Here is a 6,740-nt window from a genome sequence, read left to right as displayed (position 1 = left end):
GGGAGCTGGGCCACACCGGGAGCCACAGCAGGTGTGGAGGGATGTTGCTCCCATCCCTCACCCCTTGCACCCCGTAGGTGTGTGGGTAACCATGTATGAGGACCAACGGCTCCCCAAAGATGTCCAAGGCCTGCTGCCCACAAACCGAACGTGTTCTGCTGCAGTGCCAAAGGGGGAGTTGAACTGATCTTGAGTCGGAGATGAGCCTGGATTATCCCAGTGGCCCAGGGTCATCGCAGGGGTCCTTACATGGGGGACGAGGGCAGGGGAGGCATCAGAACCAGAGAGACAGCATCAGGAAGGAGACCTGACCCGCCATGGCTGGCTTTTGAGATGAAAAGAGCCCACAAGCCAAGGAATGCAGGCAGCCTCGGGAAGCCGGAGAAGACAAGAAGCAGGTGCCTCCCCCCCCCACAGCCCACAGCCTCTGAAGGAACACATACCTGCCCACTCCTTTGTGTTGTTTCAAACCACCCTCTATGAGGTCATTTGCTACTGTAGCAGCAGGAATTTATACCCTGGGCAACTTATTCTTTTCTTCCCTTTCCCCAGGGTAGAAGTGAGACGGGCCAGGCATCACTCTCTGACCTCATCTGGGGTGCAGCGGGACAAAATCTCCTCTACTCTTAAAAGAAGCGTGGATACACCCGTTTTCATAGCAGCGGTATTCACAACAGTCAAAAGGGGGAAGCAGTCCAAGAGTTCATCAGCGGATGAATGGATAAACAAAATGCGATACACACATACAATGGAATATTGTCCAGCCATCAATAATAATTATTATTCAAAAGGAAGGAAATTCGGACACAAGCTACAACATGGATAAACCTTGAGGACATGACACCGAGTGAAGTCAATCACAGAAAACAAAACGCTGTATGATTCCCCTCACACGCGGGGCCTGAAGGAGTCAAGTTCATAGTGACCGAAAGTAACACGGGGATGGCCAGGGGCTGGGGAAAGGGGGCAGGGAGTTGTTTAATGGGGACAGGGCTGTGATTTTGCAAGATGCAAAGTGCTCTGGAGGTCAGTTGCGTGATAGTGCGAATATACTTGACGCTATGGAATGCTTAGAAATGATTAAGATGGGGGCGCCTGGGTAGCTCAGTGGGTTAAGCCTCTGCCTTCAGCTCGGGTCATGATCTCAGGGTCCTAGGATTGAGCCCCGCATCACATCGGGCTCTCTGCTCAGCAGGGAGCTGCTTCCCCCTCTCTCTCTGCCTGCCTCTCTGCTTACCTGTGATCTCTGTCTGTCAAATAAATAAATAAAATCTTTTAAAAATAAATAAATAAAGGCAGGAGAAACGTGGAAAGTAGTGAGCATCACCTTAAACGAAGACAGATTTCTCAACAGGAAGAAATATCTGCGGACCCTTCCTTACCCATGTAATGTGGATAATCTGTTTCAAAGAAAGGGACGCATCATTTGTTCAATGAAATCATGTAAGGGCTCCCTGACTTAAGGACAATGATGATGAATCTATTCACTTGGTGAATTTCCCAGAGAAGGAAGGATGGCTGCCAGTGGTGTGAAAGGGCCCTTGTCCCCTGAGCCATCGGCCTGGCCCGAGGACCTCATCCATTGCTCATTTCCTTCAGGGTGTGCTCTTTAAAAAGAAGCAGCTGAGCAAAGTGGTAGGTTCTTGATGGCAGATATGCCTCCGTTTGAAATCGGCTCTCCCACTCACTGGCTGTGTGACTTTGGGCAGGTAACTTTACCTCTCTGTTTTGGTTTTCCCTGTCTGTACACTGGGGACAGCCACAGTCCACCCCTCAGCACTGCTAGAAAGGTTTAACGAGTCTAAAGTTAGGCCAGTGCTTGGCACATGCTGACAACGTGCTGGCCATCCCAGGGATAGGACTCACCTGAGCTCACACTGTGTTGGTTAATATCCTCTGGGCGGCTCTGGTAAGAAAACTCCTATATTCCGCTGGGGACCGACAGGACATGCGAGGCAGGATCCACCCCCCACCCCCAGCCAGGGAACGCCCGACCTCGCAGTCTTCTCTAACTGTATCACAGTTTGTCTGCCTTGGCGCTCTGGACATTGGGGCTGGATAATTCTTTGTTGGGGGCTAGGGGGCTGGGCTGTGCCTTGGGGGGCTTTAAAGGACAGGCATCCCTGGCCTCTATCCACTAGACACCAGACACCAGAAGCAGCCTCCCACTGGGACAATCAAAGCTGTCCAGACGTGGCCAAAAGTCCTTGGGGACACAAAATTGCCTCCATCTGAGAAGTACTGAGCTAAAGGGCAAAACAGGAGGCTGGGAAGTCAGCAAAGCCTCAGGGAGGAGACACTCCAGGGGCTGAGCCTTGAGCTTGGCTAAGATTTCCAGAGGAGTGGGGGGGGTCATCATTCTGCCCTGGCTCTCACCCCACCTCAGCATTTTTGGCTGCCTCCTCTTCTGCCTCCTGATCTCGGGGGCCGTGGACTTCTATCTCCACACGTCCCTGGAGAATAGCAGCTCTTTGTTGCAAACCCTTCCAGTCCCCCATCTCCAGAAGCAATCTCTCTCCTGGGTCCCTGACTCTTCATCCAGCTGCCTCCAGACACCTTCACCCAGAGCCCTTCCAGGCTCTTCAAGCCCAATGGGGCCAGAGTTGCCCTCTCCCCTACCCACCACAGTCCATATACTGGCACCCCTCTTGGTACCTGCTTGCTCGCCCTCATCCCTCTCTCCCAGAGACTTGGTGGGCTGACCTCTTAAATGTCATTGAAATCCAGCCCCTCCTCTCCATCCCCACAGCTGGCATTGCTGCCCCACACCTGTCTGATAGCACACGCCCCCTCCAGGCCACCATCACGCTGCAAAAATGCCAACCCTGGGGGCACCTGGTTGGCTCAGTGGTAGAGCTTGTGACCCTCGATCTCAGGGTCCCGAGTTCAAATCCCACATTGGTGTAGAGCTTGCTTACTTACTTGCATACACACATAACACAAATGCCAACCCCATCGTGTCACATGCACTCCTTCCCCTTGCACGAAAACACTCTATGCCCCCTCTGCCCAGCTGTGAGGCCTGGATCGCTCTTGGCTGGATGTCGGCTAGAGCCGCTAGGTCACTTCACTTCTGCCTGTCCAGTCACCTACGTGCCAGTGGCCACACCTCCACTCCAGTTGCTCCACCCACTTCCAGCGCCAACGCCCCTTTCCAGTGAAAATCCTGCTCCTCCTTCAAAGCCTGGCTCCTGCTTCCTCTGGGAAATCTTCCGGCGTTCCCCAGCCTCTTGCCAAGGTTCTTATTTCCTCTTTTCCTTGAAGGAACGATGTTTGAAAGCTGGGAGCCGAACCTGTGGCCCAAACGCCCTCCCGCCCTAGGCCCCCAGCCTTACCTGAGTCCCAGAGGGCTGGAAGGGCTCTGGTAGATTCTCCGGTCAACCATCTTCATTCTCCAGATGACGGGGACGTCCCTCCCATGGGGAAGATGACGGCCTCTGCGGCCCTGGCTGGTGGCATTGGAGAGGCTGGCCTCGCCTGCCCCCCCCCCCCCCAACTCTCTCCTTCCTCCCTGGCCTTCAGGACACCCCCCCTCCCCTGGTTTGACTTTCAACTCTCTGGCAATTCCTTCTTGGTCCCCTCTGCTGGTGCTTCCGCTTCACTCCCACCTCCTCCTGTCAGTGTCCCCAGGCCCGGTCCTTCTTGCAGTCAGCTGTCCCTCCGATCCCGTCCTTTAAATGCCAGTCCTTTAAATGCCCACTGTCTGCTGACAGATCCCAGACGCGCATCTGAGACCTCAGACTCTCTCCCTGTAGGGTCCTCCCATTCACCTGCTTTCTCCGCATCTCCACTCATCCATCTGGGAGACATTACCTGTCACCTGGGCCAAATTACCATTATCTCTCACCTGGATTATCAACCACCTCCTCACCCTGCTTCTGTCTTTGCCCTCTGCAGCCTCTTCACGCAGCAGTCAGAGTTAACCAGGTCTGACTATTGTCTGTGGGTCCCATCATGTCCTCCTCTACTCAAAACTCTCCCATGACTCCCATCTCATTCAAGTAAGAGCCAAAGTCCCACAAACCCCGTCTGACCTGTGCCTCCTTTACTTCCCCAGCCCTCACCTTTTTAAAATTCATCTCCTTCTGCTGTCCTTCTTAATTCAGCCACCTTGTATACTCCTGCCACAGGGCCTTTGCACCGGCTGTTCCCTTTGCTTGGAAGAATTTTTCTCCGAGAATAAGAATGCCTTCTTCCCTCACCTCCGTTGAATCTTTGCGCACATGTCAGCTTCTTAATGAGGCCTTCTCTGACCACCCTGTTCAAAATTGCCAACCACCTCCTCTTAGCACCGCCCTTCACCTCTCCCTTATCCTGTTCTAATTTTGTCTTTGCAATTATGGCCTTCCAACGCACTGTGTAATTGACTTCTTTATCTGCTCTATTGCTTATCTATCTTTTCAACTAGAATGTCAGCTCCAGAAGGGCAGGAATCTATCTCTTGTTCACAGCCATATCCCAGTGCCTACCCCAGTGCCTGGGATTTAAGGTTCTAAAGCCCGGAATGAGTGCATGTCTTGCAAGGTCTCCTGAGACCACAGGTGGTGCAGTGGGAGTCATTGGCTGCCACCCCCCTTCAGGCTGACCCACCTTGGACAAGTCGTTTAGTCATTTTAGACCTCCTCTTTGAAAAATGAAGATTTATGTGTGTACCAAGGGCTTAATAAAGGCTGGCACACGCAAACATACGGACATTAGAAAAACTTGACCCATGGCATTCTAATGCAATTTTCACTTTTCCGTACAGGATTTCATTCCACCCTCACAACAACCCCAGAGGTAGGTAGGACAGATGGCCTTTCACCCTTTTACAGGTGGAGACACGGAAGCCTTTTTTCACAGGTGGAAAAACAGCTGGGAGGCCTGGGCCCCTCCCCGTGTGACTGGACAGATGATGTCTGACCCTCCCCCCCCCCCCCCCCCCCGCCCCTCGCCGGGGGTGGTCAGGCCGCTCTGAGATTCAAGAGGGTCCTGGGTGGGAGGGGGATGGGAGAACCCTGCGAGGACTCGGCGCCAGGGGACTACATTTCCCAGGAGGAGTTGCCCGCAGCGCTGCGGCTCCCGGGTGTTTAAAGGGCTCGCGTAAAAGGCGCGGGTGGAAGGGTGGTTGGTTTCGCAGTCAGCCCGCGGGAAAACGGCTCCGCGCTTGGTGCGGACAGAGAGTGGTCCGCGGGGGTGCCGGGCTGGAGTCAAGAAACCCCCAGGCCCTGTAGTGTCAACCAGGGGAGGTGAGGCCAAGCCAATCTGGAGGCAGCCTTTCCTCATCTTGTCCCCTTGATCTCGGACTCTGCTCCCAACTCCCGGCCCCCTCCCTTCTCCTCCCAATTCACCCCAACTGGGGCAGGACGGGGAGGGGGGGGCGGGGGTTGGGGGTTGGGATAGTGAATCCCGCCGCGGGACTGGTCGTGGGCTGTCTGCCTGCGGGAAGCTCCCGTGACTCCGAGGCGACCCCTCCCTCCATTTCTGGCTTCAGTTCCGGGAGAGAATTTACAGGTTTCTGGGATGGGTAGGGATATGGGATGTGAGGACTACAAAATAAGGGAAGACCTAGGGGCACCCAGAGTTGAGCCTCAGTGCGCCCCCATAGCCATGCTTCCAAATCCCGCGGCTTCCACGGTAAAATGGGGGTGGGGGGAGCGGAGTGATCACGGTGGCTGCCTCCCCAGGCTGGAGGCACAAAGAATCAAGAAACGTGGAGAGCAAGCACTTTGCAAACTGTAAATAAAATTGTTTCATCATCGTGCCAAAGAATTCATCTAGTCCTTATTTTAAGATGCCCAGGGCCGTGGCGTGGGTGTGGGGTGTGTGTACCCATCTCGGACCCAGGGGTGACTATTAGGATGGCCTATTTTCCCCTCCAGATTTTAGTGGGAACCAGAATTATCTTTGTAAATAACTAAAATAAATCCACCAGAATGTTGTGTTTTCAAATCAGGAAACTTCGGGGTAACTGACATCATCCAAATAAGAACCTTGACCTTTTGAACTAACCTGGCCCTTGGTGGCTTCCCTTCCCTGCCTGTGCCACCAAGATAAGCCGGTGAGAAGGCATCAGAGAGCGAGTTTCAGGCCTCCCTCTCCCGCCACCCCCCCCCACCACCATTTGGATTAATCCATCCCTTGGTGTTTGTGGGGGAAACCTATTAATTTCCCAGGCCTCAGAGACTCCCCAAGTCCAGTAGGAGCCCTTCCCCCAACCGCACTACGACCCCCCATCCCCCACCTAAACCCTCCAACCATTCCCCCCTCCCCTCCCCAACAGCCAGTGTCTGCAAACAGCACCCGGACCATAACAGAGACACGTTCATCATTTTGACCAGCTATAAACCCCCACTCCCAGGGTATTGTTTAAATGAAGAGTGCCCCGCCTCTTTACTTAGGGAATAAAAGCGGGTTTGTTGTGGGAGGGGGTGCTTAGGGAGGGAGCATCCCAGAATCTCGACCCAGGGTCCCTGCCAAGCCGGCCCTGCACGTGATTAGGATGTGTTTCATAGACAAGGGGTCCCAGGAACTCTGGGGTCCCTTCTGCTGGCCTCTGGACCCCTAAAGTCCCTCGGAGGCCCTCAAGACTCCCTTCAGACGGTGACACCCCGTGTTCACTTCATCTATACCTGCCAAGCAGCACGGAAAGGAGGTATACGTTTTAACAAAGACATCGCATCCTCCCAGCAAAATGGCGGTGGTCCCGGCCACCGCTCCCTGAGCAACTGCACACTTTCCGAGGATTAGTCAGGACCCAA

This window comes from Meles meles, chromosome 7 (genome assembly GCF_922984935.1).
Source record: "Meles meles chromosome 7, mMelMel3.1 paternal haplotype, whole genome shotgun sequence".
Classification (NCBI taxonomy): Eukaryota; Metazoa; Chordata; class Mammalia; order Carnivora; family Mustelidae; genus Meles; species Meles meles.
The sequence above is the reverse complement of the archived record's forward strand: the minus strand, read 5'-3'. Positions refer to the sequence as shown.